This window comes from Bactrocera dorsalis, chromosome 1, assembly GCF_023373825.1.
Source record: "Bactrocera dorsalis isolate Fly_Bdor chromosome 1, ASM2337382v1, whole genome shotgun sequence".
In the NCBI taxonomy this organism is placed as follows: Eukaryota; Metazoa; Arthropoda; class Insecta; order Diptera; family Tephritidae; genus Bactrocera; species Bactrocera dorsalis.
The window spans coordinates 90,345,411-90,361,503 of record NC_064303.1 but is presented as its reverse complement, the minus strand read 5'-3'; positions in this window follow the sequence as shown (position 1 = coordinate 90,361,503).

Below are 16,093 nucleotides of genomic sequence, written 5' to 3'. Positions count from 1 at the left end.
TCCATGGTCGTCATCAAAAAGGGAGTCTTCTGAGGCTGTTGCTTCCTTTTCTGTTGGAGGCGTTTTTTACGTGGCGGGGCCCAAACCCAGCGCACGATCCTGGGGAGGGATGGCTCGCCAGAGAATACTTCGTCTAAGATCGAAAGTCGTGAGCTGCTTGAAACACCCTGTCTAAAACCTGGTTTGGTATCTAACGGCTCGAAGAGGTCATTCCTGATTTTGTCGGAGCTGATGGTTGTGCTCAACGTCACTCTGCAGAACCGTATGAATTTTGCAGGGATATTAAGAGGCAGTTCCTGTCAGGGTTGTCTAAAGCGACTTTGAAATTAACCAAGAGGTTATTGAATCGAAAAGAGTTACTTTATAAGCCCCTATATGGGTCGGCTTCTTTGATTCGCCAAAACATGGAGAGTGCTGAATCGAACAATCAACTCACTTAAACTTACAAAAGATGTAAGAGATGGTAGATGAGAAAGTATGAACATGGCTTATTTAAGCATATTTTGAACTATTTCAAAGCAATGAAGTATAACTTCACCGCAACATATTTCCTACAGGGTGTAAACCCACTCATATGCGCATAACTGAACCTTTTTTTTTGGGGCCGAAAAATTGTGGGAGTGTTCATGTGGATAGCAACCGGTATCAGTGGAACCACAAGCAGGGAAAGTTATGATAATGTGCAAAAACTAAACTCGTTTAATTTTTTTCACTTCCCGGTTATTTTATTTCCTGCCAACCGAGTCGACAAGTGCCTCACCATCCTGTCTGTGTGCAGCCACTGTAGCACCAAAAATTGCGGCTACTCCAACCGAGCACATAAATGCCAGCGTATGTGTGTTCGCTATGTATGTGTATGTGTGTGTGTGTTACCGGCAAAGGCGCATTGGAGAGCATAAGCAACAACTTTGGGCTAAACACGAGTGGCAACAGTTTGTTTGTGTCCGGCTTTTGCGGCTATTCGGTCGCTTGGCAAAGCTGGAGTTCGCTATAGTCCCATGCATTTGCACAGGAAGACCGATTTAAAGCTTCTTCGAGTGTGAAGCTTTTAAAAGTTTGCGCGCTTTAATCTGTTATGAATGTTAAAGACATTTCAGTTATTGCCGAAATTAATTTAATGCTCATTGTTTTGACCAGAAAATATTTGAATAAAATCACTGCCTCAAAGTTTAATGACATCTTAGCGAGTTCACTAATATTATTCGATTATATTTACATACAAAGATGTTTCGCGTTAAAATGAAATTCATATCCTTTGTAGGTGCATATTTTATTGATACGAAGGATATTGAAAGATCTCTATCCTATTTTTATCGATCAGTTTAAACGGCACCTATAAACTGTAGTGATCCGATCTGAGCAATATTTTTGAAATCTTAACCTATTTCCCGAATAATAATATATGCCAGATTTCGTGAAGATTTACAGATTTTGTGGGACTAGTTCGAATATATATAAAAACAGACGGAGAGACTCATTAATGAGGCCTTCGAATGCGTTGTATAATTGCGCTCGTATCATAAATATATACATACATCTCAGAAAGTTTGGCAAGTTGAGGAAAGTGTTACAGATGGAAATTAGTAAAGAGAAAATCCGACATATTTTAAAGGGTCCCTACTTAAAAAAATTTAATTGGGAATATTTATTATCAGTCGAAAGAATATTTTTTAGCATTTATGTTTTGAAGAATATCTCTTTTAAATGTTGTCTGCGGCACCGTCACAGATGGTCCAGCCGTTGAGTTCAATTATCGATGACTCGTTCGAGCATTTCGACCGGTAACTGGAGAATGATACGCGTCATCATTAAGTCAGTTATCATGGCGTCAAAACGGTCGCCGTTGATGGTTACGTTCTCACCCGCATCGTTATGAACCGATGATTTCACTGACCCAAAAACCATACCAAACCTTGTTTTTTTCTGGATAGAATGGCAGCTCTTGAAACTCTTCGGATTGCTCTTCGTCTCGAAAATGTCGGATCTTCTTGCAACTTTTCAAGAGCGAAACGATGTCACTTGGGAAGGTCAAGCGGTTTCAGGTCTTACACAAGCTGTATTTTGTACGCTTTCAATTCAAGATATCGACGTAAATGCGCCAAGTCATTCCATTCTGAGTTGCTCGGATTAGCGCCGTACCGACCCTTCTCAGTCTACGTGTACACTCTCAGCTTCGGCTGCTACATTTTTTTCAGTGCGTTCTGGATGTGGTCTATTCGGTCGAATATTATCCAATAATGAATGCTGGGTCTCAAGATGAGCGATGGTGCTGCGAAAAGTATGCTCAGTAGGTCGATTATGTTGACCATAAGTTGAGCGAAGCGCCCGAAATACATTCTTCACAGAACTTGAATTTTCGTAATAAAGTTGAACGATTTGTAAACGTTTTTCAGGAGTAAGTCTTTCCACGATAAAATGGCGAACATTAATGAACAAAAATAACATGACAGCTTGACACGACTCACGCGTCATCTGTCAAAAAAAGCCGTTGAAAAAGTACCTCTACTTAGATTACCCGGTGCAATATTTCTTCGGCCAGGTTGTTGAAAATGTGAATAGTATTCATGATTCTGACACACTTACAGCCATTTACGTACAATTTGAGTTATGTCCATTGCCTACTGGTAATACATAAGAAAGAATGATATATGGAATCGATGTCACTAAGGACAACGTTAAACAAATGCGGTCGTTGTCGGAAACTGTGGTCACAATTGACGGTCGGGAAGATTTTGCTATGTGTTTGGAAGAATTGTTAGAGAATTATTTATTATGAGCTGCACCCCTACATCTTAAATTTGCTCTAAACAAATGTAACGTCTGACGGGTTTGTTAATCGCCAATCTTGACGCTTTTGGGGTTCTGAGAAATCACATGTGATTGTCGAAGAATAAATCCATCCACAAGGTGTCACTGTTTGATGTGAATTTTAAGCTGAATACATAAAGGGTGATTTTTTAAGAGCTTGATAACTTTTTTTAAAAAAAAAACGCATAAAATTTGCAAAATCTCATCGGTTCTTTATTTGAAACGTTAGATTGGTTCATGACATTTACTTTTTGAAGATAATTTCATTTAAATGTTGACCGCGGCTGCGTCTTAGGTGGTCCATTCGGAAAGTCCAATTTTGGGCAACTTTTTCGAGCATTTCGGCCGGAAAGCCCGAATTTCTTCGGAAATGTTGTCTTCCAAAGCTGGAATAGTTGCTGGCTTATTTCTGTAGACTTTAGACTTGACGTAGCCCCACAAAAAATAGTCTAAAGGCGTTAAATCGCATGATCTTGGTGGCCAACTTACGGGTCCATTTCTTGAGATGAATTGTTGTCCGAAGTTTTCCCTCAAAATGGCCATAGAATCGCGAGCTGTGTGGCATGTAGCGCCATCTTGTTGAAACCACATGTCAACCAAGTTCAGTTCTTCCATTTTTGGCAACAAAAAGTTTGTTAGCATCGAACGATAGCGATCGCCATTCACCGTAACGTTGCGTCCAACAGCATCTTTGAAAAAATACGGTCCAATGATTCCACCAGCGTACAAACCACACCAAACAGTGCATTTTTCGGGATGCATGGGCAGTTCTTGAACGGCTTCTGGTTGCTCTTCACCCCAAATGCGGCAATTTTGCTTATTTACGTAGCCATTCAACCAGAAATGAGCCTCATCGCTGAACAAAATTTGTCGATAAAAACGAAACGAAACACATTTCGAACCGAACACTGATTTTGGTAATAAAATTCAATGATTTGCAAGCGTTGCTCGTTAGTAAGTCTATTCATGATGAAATGTCAAAGCATACTGAGCATCTTTCTCTTTGACACCATGTCTGAAATCCCACGTGATCTGTCAAATACTAATGCATGAAAATCCTAACCTCAAAAAAATCACCCGTTAATAGAGCCATATTTTTGAAATAGGCAATGACTGTTACTGGTGCTCAATATCGTACCACATTTCATACAGCCTTGAAATATATCAATTACTGCTGGAGACATTTCCAGGCCGTGTACTCTCAAATTTTGATGTTCCGCATTTGTCCTCTAAATCGAGTGTTTAAACACCATTAGAATTCTTTTAATGCGATTACTTAAAATCATGGGATTATTGCAACAACCTCACTCGCGGCGTGATTTAAAGAGAAGATTCAACGTTGCATCAATGAAATTCAGCAGAATAGTCGTGAATAATTTCGACAAATAAATGTGTATGTGAATGGGAAGCCGAGGAGTCCATTTAGCAGATATGTTATTCCATAAATAACTCATTCCTAGATACTTTATGATTTAATAAATACTTTAAAATCAAAAGACTAATGTCTGTGCTTCTATTTAATTCCAATATTTTGTTAATTTTGGTAGACTCTAACCAAGGCAACTAACCAAGTACTTGTGTACATACAAATTAATATTTTTTTATTGATTCAGAAGCATACCTATCACGTATTTGTGAGGCATATAGTTGTATGTAGTATTAATATCGTAAATTTTCTCGTAAATTGCAGAGAGAAATGTATACAAAAAGAGAAATGTAATGTTTCTCTCTGCCAGTGGAAATAAGTTTGTTGCTATAATCTCCAATTTTATAGCAAAGAAGTTCATTGTGGTGAATATGACACAGCCATGCATATTACGCATACATATGCACAACTAAGAAATACAATATTACTTGCTAGTAGTAGGACACCACGGTGACATTAGTGCTGACATAAAGTAAAATCTGTAATGAAATTTTTTATTCTTTAAAAAATGTACAGCTGACATTTCACCCCGTAAGCTGTAGTTAAAGGCAAACTCTGAAATTTTTTTATCGAACGCTTTCGTTATCAATGATTGTAGATTGAAAGGATGCCTTTTTGGCTTATATTGTTTCAAAAATAAATCCAACTACAAGAACCCTGACATTATATTAATTTTAATTCAGTCCGCAGTTTCCAACATACATATTCGCTTGAAACTTCGGCTCTTTCGAAAGTATAAAGCTGTGCTTATAAAGTAATCCAGATACCTGTAAGCCAACTTAACATAAATAATGAATAAATCGATGCCATTCTATATCTCTCTCGTCACTAAATATTAAGGTCCTTGATTTCCTAACTGCTTGACTTCTGTTTGATATCGGTCAAATGCGACAGTTTTCGGCAATTTCGTCCTTGAAATGGTCCAATAAGGCTATGTCATAGTCGCTTTTTCAAGATATTCAATAAAAAATATTCCATGCCCAATCCAAAATACAGACGCCATAACCTTGCATTCTTGAGTTGGACCGGGTTCTTGGTCTACTCAGGTGACTGTCAATTGGACGAGTGGCGACCTTTTAGAAGGCTCTAGCTGAAAATTTTATTTGAGATGTCGGCTTAAAATTTTATTGTGTTGTACTTAAGAAAATATCGTATTGAAATATGGAATTATTTTTTTAATTTCGCAACACATGACTTTTATAAAGCCATAGCTCACCTAGTTCCTGGAAAAAATTTATAAGAACATAGCTATCAACTTCATACTTTTATATAACTCTACATATAGATATGTACATCCGTACTTATATTGCATAAACTTTGCGAAACTTCACCAAGGAAGCTGTCAACGCAGCCGTGACTTGTCACATAACTAATGCCTTGCCAACCATCATCGGAGCATCAGCCGCTACGCTTAACAACAAGGCGATTACTTGTAAGTGCCGCTAGCATACTGACAGGCGCATTAGCACGGAACATAACTGCACAAATCTATGCAACCGTAAAAAGAAGCAAAAACAAAGTAAAGATGCGTTCACACACAGGCACACACATGGCATGTTGTCTTGATGATGAAGTTCCGTATGACTAAGCGATTAAAGTCGTAACTACAAAACACTAAACGGCATCATGAAGATAATAAAGCAGCAAGAAGTTGATGTCACCGGCTGCTGGTGGTGTAAATACCACACCATATTCGGAGTTAACGTTGTGGTGGAGTTGCGGTAAAAACTGAATTCAGTTGTAAGTGTATGTTTGTAGACAATCATTTACATACACTCTCACAAATGCGTTCGTGTTGAATACTTTCTTCAGACTTTTTACAGCATCCGGTTCCGAGAGTACACACGCTAGCTTCTCCTCTTTACGCTAGTTTGCTACTTCGGCGACAATTGATATTGAAACAAAAAACAATGCACACGACGGGGTTCGGGGATATGCGTAATTCTTTTATTTTGATTTTACATTTACTTAGTATAAAGCATACTAGGGATATCCTTAAATGAAAAAGATCTTGTATGAGTCTAACTAAAATAGTTATAAGAATAAAAAGAATGAAACTGAGCTTAAATCATAAAAAAAATCCGAAGAAAAACGAATTGTGAAATTTATGACTTAAAAAAATTAAAATTACCCCCTTAAACGATTCTTGAACCAGTGCTCAAAGTGACCTCGACCTCTTCGTTGAAAACTGCGGAGAAAAATTGGCGGGAGGACCACTGGCAGCAAACGAATTTAGATGTAGAAACTTCGGGCATAGCACGGTGGATAACAGCAGCTTGGCAAGTACGGACTAGGTTAGGTTAGGCTAGATGGCTGATCAAAGATCGCAATCTACTACGTATAGTCCTTTATGAGGCCATAGAAGAGAGGAACTTCTGTTTCATCACTAGATCTCTTTCGAGCGATCTTGAGCCAAAAGGCTTTTGGAACAGCGCATTTACCGATGATGGCTCAGCGCTGGTCACGACCGACTACATGATCCCACTTTTCATTCGGGAAAGCAGGTTCAGGGTAAACTTAGAAAAGTATGGCTATCGAAAAGCGTGGCAACTGCGAGGTATATTAAATATTTACACGGATAGATCGAAAATGGAAAACGGAGTTAATGCGGGAATATACTGTTTAGAGTTATTCTCCCCCAGCGGACAAGGGGGCGAATTTGCCCGCGGTAAGGTATGCCTGTCGTAAGAGGTGACTGAAATCCAATCCGCACTTAGTTTGTTATTTGATTTGCCTCAAAATATCAGCATAGTCTTGTCAGAAATAAAGCTATGATCCTCAGCTTGAACTTATAGACTTTGGTTGAGATTCCTACTAAAGAAAACCCATTTCATGGTCAAGCGACAAATGTCCCCAGTCATTGAGTTTGATGGGTGCTCAACTGGTAGCAGCAAAAGCTACAAAGTCAGACCAGACACTTAAACCTAGTACCGGGGAGCATTATACTCTTGGAGTTTGCTCCAATCTATTCATGGGGTTTGGTCCTTTGGAGAGATTCGTGCTGTCTGTGATTTAAGTCTAAGTGTAGCGGGGCATGAAAATTTAGTTCAGTGTGGTGTCGAATTGCAGCCGAGCGCTGGACCCACAGTACGGCAGAGGTTTTAAATGGGCCTAGAGCCCGACCATGGTGGAAATGGTGTCACTTTCACGTTACCAATTGGAATCAAAGAATGCTTTCAAAGATGTTGTATTATTTGGAGCGCTGATAAGCTCATATTTTTAATCCATATGCTTTTAAGCATCGTGAAGTTAGGTCATGTATGGCAAATACTCAACACAACGAAAGTTGTCCAGAGTTAGGCATTAGTGAGCCTTTTAAGTTTTTGGACCACTGTAGTATATTTCATCAGAAGTCTTTCTAATTCGTCAGCTGGCAACTCCGAAGTAAACATCTACTTAGACCGCCAAGCAACAATTCAGGCAATAACTGCGTTTCGCATATCGACCAGAAGTGTCTTGAGAAGCAGGGCAGTAAAGAGAATGTCGCCTGGATCAAGCGATTTTACCACTGGATGCCAAGTTACAAAGGCTTCGATGGAATTGAGATAGTTGAGGAGGTTGTCAAAAGTGTTGTACGGTCATCCGATAACATGACCAAAATTGGTAAACCCTTGTATTGTTTGTACGACAATTTGGACAAGCGAAAGGCATAGAAGATTCATACTCGATGAAACGAGCTACCGGGATGCAAAACTGCAACAGTCATGTACAAAGCGGTAGATCAAAAAGTTTCTACTCAGTCGTGATAGAAGACACTGTGGAAACATTAATGGAATACTCACTGGTTACAGTCTGGTGCCGGCTCTTGCTTGCAGAACGGAGCTGACACATCGAGAAATGTCAAGACCATTGCACCAAGAAAACAATGGAACATTTCCAGGGCACTTGCAGCACTGTCAGGGAAAAGCTTCAAATATTTGGTGTCCCACGGTATGAGACATTGAAAGAGGCCTCAGAACCTATTGAAATTCGCGTCAAGCACGTACTGGCATCCAGTAGGAATACAACTTCTCACGAATTACGTAAGGGCACTCGATCTGGCATCGCTAAGGAACCCATGTAGGCTATGAGCCTACCAGACTAACCTAACTTAGTCTACCACCCCCGCTCCCCTTAAAGCTCCACAGTTTTCCGATATTTTGTTGCAAAAATGTTGCTATGCAGAAATTTCTAACTGCGCTTCCATCAATGCGACGTTGCGTCGACGCGTGTGCGCTGCGCATTCCACGCATACTACCGTTACATTGTTTTATCCTTTTTGCTTCCTGCCATTTTCTTACCCAACCGCCATTCGCTTGGCTATTTCCTGGTTGCTCTTTTTCATCTTGCAACAAAAAAAAAACAAAAGCAACTTTTATAGCTTTCTTTGCAATGTAGTTTTTCATTACTTAACAGTTGTTTGTTGCCTTGTTGCTGTGTTGCATGTGCCGGCGAGTGGTAACAAAAGCGCAACATGTGGCATATGCTCACCTGAGCACCGAATGCACTATTGAAGTTATGCACTTGCGAAAGAAGCGCATTTTTTACAAAGTCTCGCCAAAAGTAAAATTAATTTGTTCACCCGGAGCTAGTAGATTTAAAAGATCCAAGTTTTGTATGCACCTAAAGCTAGTTTTGCAAGGTCTAAAAGAATTTTCACCGAAATGTAACTCAGTAACTGTGATGTTACTTATCGACATAAATTTAATATAATATATACTGTATCAAATATCGATCAAGTTGATGAAAAGAATCAATCCTCTGTTATTTGTGCGAGGTCTCTTACTGAAATATGGAGAAATGTAAGTTTTGGCGTACTTTTCAAGATTTGAAGACAAACAAAATTTATGCTCGAAAATTCTCTTATTATGCCCGCCCAATACCTATTCCAAAACATTGAAGATGACGTTCAGAGCTGAGAAAGCACTTGGAGCGTTCGAGAGGTTTGTTCTCTGCAAGGTCCTTTATGGTGGATATATGAGTTCTTGGCCGACATGCATATAGTTAGTTAGCATTCAGAAGGAGGCGGTGCTCCAGAGCAGGAAAAAACTAACAAACCTCTAACCAAACCAAGATACTAGACATAAGAAATTCAGACTGCGAAGGTCGAAAATGTAAGCCATAGAGTGGCATGTACTTAAGTTCTTAGATAAGAAAACATTTCATTTAGATTTCTAAGTGTGGTACCTCATTCCCATTATTTGCTGAATATGAACAAGTAGAAGGTTTTCCTTCTTACTATTCATTCTGGGCCTCAGTCCAGTTAGGCAAGCCCTTATCAACTACGAACAAATAGGCAGTCGAAAGATCCTTTTGGCCCATGGGAAATCATAAAAAGTCTTGTGAGCTCTTAGCTCTCAGCATAGTCCACCTTTCAATGCCGGTAAGAGATCCAATTGAACACAGTCTGAAAGTGACTCATGCGGTGAGATTAAAATTTTACCAAATGCCTGTAGCATAAGCTGCTTGGAAGATAAGAAGATAGTTAGTTACATCACAGCACTTCCCTGTCGCACGTCCGGACTTTGTCAGATCAAGGCTGCAACACCTCGAATCTCATACTGTTAGACGTCCAGGTAAAATAGCGAAAATAGATCGAGCTGTGTTGATAGCCAACTGCAGGAGTCTTTAACTGGAAAGTATTATACACTGTGACAAAAAAGTACCCGTAAATTGTAAATAAAACGCAAAATAGTTATTTATTCATCAATATTTATTTTTTCACCTTCAAAGTAATCCCAACCAGATGTAACACACTTCTGTCAACGATTTTTCCGCTCCTCGAAACATTTTTCACAAGAGCTTTTTGAGATGGGATTCAACGCCTTCAGTGAATTTTGTTTTATCTCTTCGATTGACTGAAAACGGATTACACGGAGCTGCAATTTCAGTTTGGAAAACAAGAAAAAATCACATGGTACCAAATCTGGTGCATACTGTGGCTGACCGATAGTATTCACTGCGTTTTTGGACCAAAGAGACCTGTTTACTTTACTCTTTTTAAAAAATTCAGCTTTATCGGGATTCGCAAGTGATGTCGAGCTAAATATTTTCATCAGTTGAAGAAGTCAAAGGGCGTCCAGAACGGATAAGTCTTCAACGAAATACAGTTTTTTTCCACATTTCCACCATAATCAGGGCATTTTGATTTTCAGAAGCTCCTACCTAACTGCTTGTTTAAACTTTGCCCTCTACCAGTGTGTCTATGTAGTTCATTTTATCCTCACGTTGCTTATTAAATAAATATGACAATATTCACCCTTGCCCTGCCCTGTCGCCGTGACCATTGATATGATTAATTGCAATAAATTGCTAATCAGCATTTATCACATTTCAAATTCCACTATATTTTGTGCTGATTTTATTCAGCGATTTGATTTATTTGCCCTGCACAATTATAATCGGTCATAAGTCGCGAGAAAATGCGGTTAAACCGTGTATATACGTAATAAATTTAGATGTACATACATACATACTATAATCATGTACCTGTGTAACAATATACATTGCATACTAATGGCGTAAATCAAATCTACCCAAAATTAAATGATTTAAATGGATTTAAAGTCAAATAAATTTACACAAATTTTGGCGGCTACGATTCTAGTGTATTTTGATCCCTTTAACAACCCAGTAATGAACTGTATCTTTCTGCCACCACCGACTTCAGGTCAAATTGTATTAACAAAAAAAAAAATAATCTACTTGTGATAAGCGAAATACCGTGCAAAGCTACGTAAGTACGTCTAACAGAGCCAAAGCACGTAAAGATGCGTGTTACAACTGTTAGTACAAGGAGCGTTCCAAAGTAAACAGGACTTATAAAAAAGAAACAAATTGTTTTTTCGGCAAAATCAAATTATGTTATTTAAAATAGTCTCCTTCTGCTTCAATACAGCTTTTTACACGGTCCAAAAGCGTGACGAACGAGTGTGCAATACTGGCGGCCTTGTAAGCCGGTGCAAGCCTTTTGAATGGCCTCTACGTCTGCATAACGCTTTCCTTTCATAGGCAAATGCATTTTTCCGAAAAGGAAGAAGTCGTACTGTGCAATATCAGGTGAATACGGGGAGTGGTTCATGGTTAAAATGTGATTTTTGGTCAAATAATCATCCTTCGAATGTTGGATTGTGACCAATTTTTGGTCGTCAGTCAATTTGTGCGGAACAAACCGTGCACACACCTTTCGGAAGCCCAAATGTTCGGTGAAAATGCGATAAGTCGACCTTTTGGAGATGTTCAATTCCTTTTCCATGAATTTCCATGATGATTTTGGCTGATTTTTGATGAACTCACGCACAATTTCGATGGAATTTCCGGAGATCACGGATTTTGATTGGCTCACATGTTGATCTTCATTTCTGTCCTCACGACCACTTTGAAAACGTTGAAACCACTCGTGCACTCTGCTACGAGATAGACAATCATCGCCATAAACTTGTTTCATCAATTGAAACGTTTCGGTAAAAGTTTTACTAATTTTAAAACAAAATTTAATGTTGGCTCTTTGTTCGAAGCTCATTTTCGCACCGATAACACAAACATACTGACACTTAAAACGCAATAACTTCACTACCAATCAATGAAATGTCATGTCATTCTCACTGGACAATCGATAAAGATAGCAGATTCTAACGCACCGGTCGACATACTGATGTCTCCACCAGGGGCGCTAGATTCAAAAAGCTTTGAAACGCACCTTGTATAAATGATCGGGATGATGAGAAGAATACGGGTGGCTGGAGACCTTTAAAGAGCGGATCGAAGTTGGACGCCCGCCCTACTTTGGGTGAAATTACATATCTTGGAACTTTCCCTTATACCCGAAGCCCTTCCTTACTTGTATAATATAAAGTTTTGCCAGCACCTGAAGGAATTTCACTGAATTTGACCCTTGCAAGTGTATGAAGTTCGGTAGCCTTAACGGACTGCAGCGTTAATCCGAATTAACGGCGTACTTAATCAGATCCAAATTTGTAAGTGACAGATGGCAGCTATGCGAGTTTGAAACTCTCATAAACAGCTGATAGTAATTTTTATAATATTTTCAATGAAAATGGATAGAAGATAAACCTTGCGGTTGTCAGAGCTGCTTGTTTTTAACGTTGCCAACGAAAATGCAGATAACTCCCTAAAATTTTGCGGATTAAATGGGAGTTAGCAACGGAGTTATCTTCACTAACTCCTGAATTAACGCTGCCGTCTGTCAATGCTATTAGCGATTCCTTATTTGTTAAGAACTATGTTGAAACGTATACGACTGACTCCTTCAAATATACCAACGTCAAAGCTTAGACGATTGGAAGAAATCTGGAAAAGAGCTTTGCATCATATTTGAATACGGAAATATCTAATTCTAAAGAATATAATTTTTCGACGACTATCAGGAATAGGCTTTTAGTTAAAGTTATTCAAACTAAAAGTAAAATGTTTTGGTTTCTGTGGACAAAGTATAAACTTCCTCTTGAGGTGGAGATTCTCTTTCTTTGATGTGTTAAAAGACTTGAGAGCCCTTCTGCACTGTCCAATCCGAGGTTTAAAGGGCCACAATTACCATGGTTCCCATCTAGAGTAGTCCCTGCAGTAGTAATGTTTAGTGATGGAGTGGTTTAAAGAGTCTTTGACTATGAAAAATTTAGAGTTTGTCGAAAATACGAAGGAGGAATGAAAACTTAATGCAGCAGGAGAGGTCAGCGTTATACTGTGACAGAATTTTTCTCAAAAGTATAAAATTTGGAAAGGAATATGCTTGAAAAGCAGGTTAATGTCAAACATACTTAGGACTTATAACTTTGTTCTCTCCCAGATTTGAATTATCCACTTATAATCTTTCTTAAAATCATAGCTCAGTGTGATTTATTTGCTGTGGACCTTTTTTCAATTCATAATCCATCATGTTCATAAGAAATAAAAATTTTGCTTCTCGAAATTCGAGTTAACATAGAAGCACATAAATAATCACATTTTGTGTCAATCAAAAAAATTTGTAGAGAAAAGCCTACAAAGAAAACGCTGAAGATGAGGACACGTGTATAAGTAGCGCTCACACAACCGAGCATGACTTGCAGTAAACAAGCAAATTGGCAGAAGTAAACGAGGACAAAACAAACTAATGGGCAATGCAGCAATAAATTACCGAATACAGATGAAAGAGCCAAGCAACGCTGCAGCAAAGGAAATCAAATTACATAACCTCAATAGGCTCGCAAGGCAGCTGAAGAACATGGCAGTGACTGCGCTTTTGTCTGCATATGAGGACTGATGTCTATATATGTACATATGTTTATTGATTGCATCACACTTAGTTCATTTAAGGGCGCATAATTTGTTGCAGCCACTGTCACTGCTGGAGCTTGTCATCAGCGTTGCTGCATTATACGCCCTTGTTATTCCAGGCAATGCTTCGACATGACCGAATATTAATTGCTGTTGTTGCTGAGCTCGCGACCCAAATTGCCGCAATCACTTGCTTTGATGTTCGCGGCACGTCGCACATAACTGTAACCCTTAAGCATCGGCAGCCGTCAGCCCTGAAATCGTCGACGCCGCCGCCGACCTCTTCAAGGCCCTTGTTCTTGTTCTCTAATGGCCACATTTTTTGGCAGAAGACATTGAATATAATTGCTTTATAATGATTCGCATTGTGCCGCAGCGGGCTGAGCGGAGCAGTCGTTGAAATAAAAATGGAAAATGACTATTTGATGTTGTAACTGCTGTTTTTGCGGCCATTAATTTGTATAATTTTGTTGTCGGCATCAAATTAAAGGAGACCTGCAATTTGATAGATATTTTAATTAAAAATTCTGAAAATTGTAGTAATTTGACTTGTCGTCGGGGTATTTCACACATTTATTGAGCATCTGTTGTGACTGGTAATAGTTTTTGTCGGATGTCGTAGCGGGGTTCGTCTAATATGACTATCTTGTGAAATACTCACACTCTCTCTATTTTGTTGATTAGTGAATGAAATGCCAATAAGTCTGTAAGAGAAAGGAAGTTCCATGCAATTTTAACATCCTACGAATAGAGAGAATACCTTCCTTTACCTGTGTTCAAAGGCAACAATCAATTTCGGGTAGCTCATTTGTTATATGGTAAATTGAAACCGGTTCCCAGTCTCGGCCGGAGAACGAAGGGGAAAAAAGCATGCATTGAAAGCCATGGGATCGTAAATCCATAAAAGTCTTTGAAACCTTTTACGAATCGGCTCAAAACTTTTTAAATAATGTTTATGCTATGAAACGATCGGAATTTCTGGATGTCATGAGATGAGATGAGATAAATAAATCATCATGATCATGTTATAAGAATGTTGTTATGATATACATATATATATGTATTTAACCAAGTTTTGTAATAACCCCTAATAATGTATATACTTCCTCCCTACTTGGTGACCATCGTGTTCTTCATTGAAGACCGAGCCCCTGATTAAGACGGCTAATCTGTTTTATATCATAAAAAAAATCGTTTAGACACTGTGGTCCGTTTTCTCAATATCTGGTTAGCAGCCATCTGTCAGACAAGTTCTGGTTAACTCAACCAAGACATCTTCTTTCGGTAAAGAGCCTATCTTTAACCAGAACTCAACTGCCAGATGGCAGCTAACCAAATATTGAGAATACGGCCTTAAGTCTAAATTAGTATAGATTCTGCTTTCGCCTCTACCTCTGCACATCAATCTTTCAATGGGCAACCAACTAAATAACCTCAAATGCCAAAACGTTTTTGAAAACTAAAAATTGAAAAACATGGCTAAATAGATTCAAGGTCTGTCGCAAAAGAAACAGAACTTTTTAAATATAACTGTTTCTGGTGGCACCACCTATTGGTGGGTATATGAAATAAAATGTTTGATCTCTTGATGACATTTCGTAAAAATTTTAAGACAATTGGATAACTACAATCGATGTTATCGATCAAAAAGTGACAGCAGCTTTTGGATATCGGTCGTAAAATGCATTTTGAACAAAGAGCAAATATTAAATTGAACTTGGGAAACGTTTTGAAACATTTCAAATGATGAAAAAAGTTTATGGTGATCAGTGCGTATCCCGTAGTTATGTGTATGAGTGGTTTAAGCGATTTCAAGAAGGTCGTGAGGACCTCTGTGACGATCAGAAGTCGGGCCGGCCAAAATCAGTATTTACCCAAAACAAAATTGAAAAAGTGCAGGAATTTATTAAGAATGAGCCAAAATCTTCTTTGCGTTACATGGAAATGGAGTTAAATATCACCAAAGACTCCATTCATCGCATTCTGATAGATAAATTGGGTCTACGGAAGGTGTGCTCCAAGTTTGTTCAGCACAAATTGACTGAAGAGCAAAAATTGCTACGAATCCAACATTGTAAGGATTTGAGTCGAGAAATCCCGAAAGCAAGCGTCAAAGTGCCAAGTGGAAGCATCCAGACGAGCCATCACCGAAAAAAAGTCATCTTCAGAAGTCAAAAATAAAGACAATGCTGATTTGTTTTTACGATTTCGAGGGTATTGTACACCGAGAGTTCGTCCCACCTGGCCAAACGATTAATGCTGTGTTTTACCTTGGTGTTATGAAGCGTCTTTTGTGACGCATTCGTCTTGCTCGACCACAATACCGTGAGGCAGGGTCCTGGCGCCTGTTATACGATAATGCGCCGTGTCATCGGTCGACGCTTGTCACTGATTTTTTGACAAAAAAGGCCATATTAACCATTAATCACTCACCCTACTCACCTGATCTGGCACCTTGTGATTTTTACACACAAGTTTTTGGAAAACTTCATTTGCTCATGAAAGGACACTGGTTTCAGGACATTTCAGCTATCCAAAAGGCGACGACCGATATTCTCAAGAGCATTCCGAAAAATTACCTTAAACACTCATTTAAAATGCTAA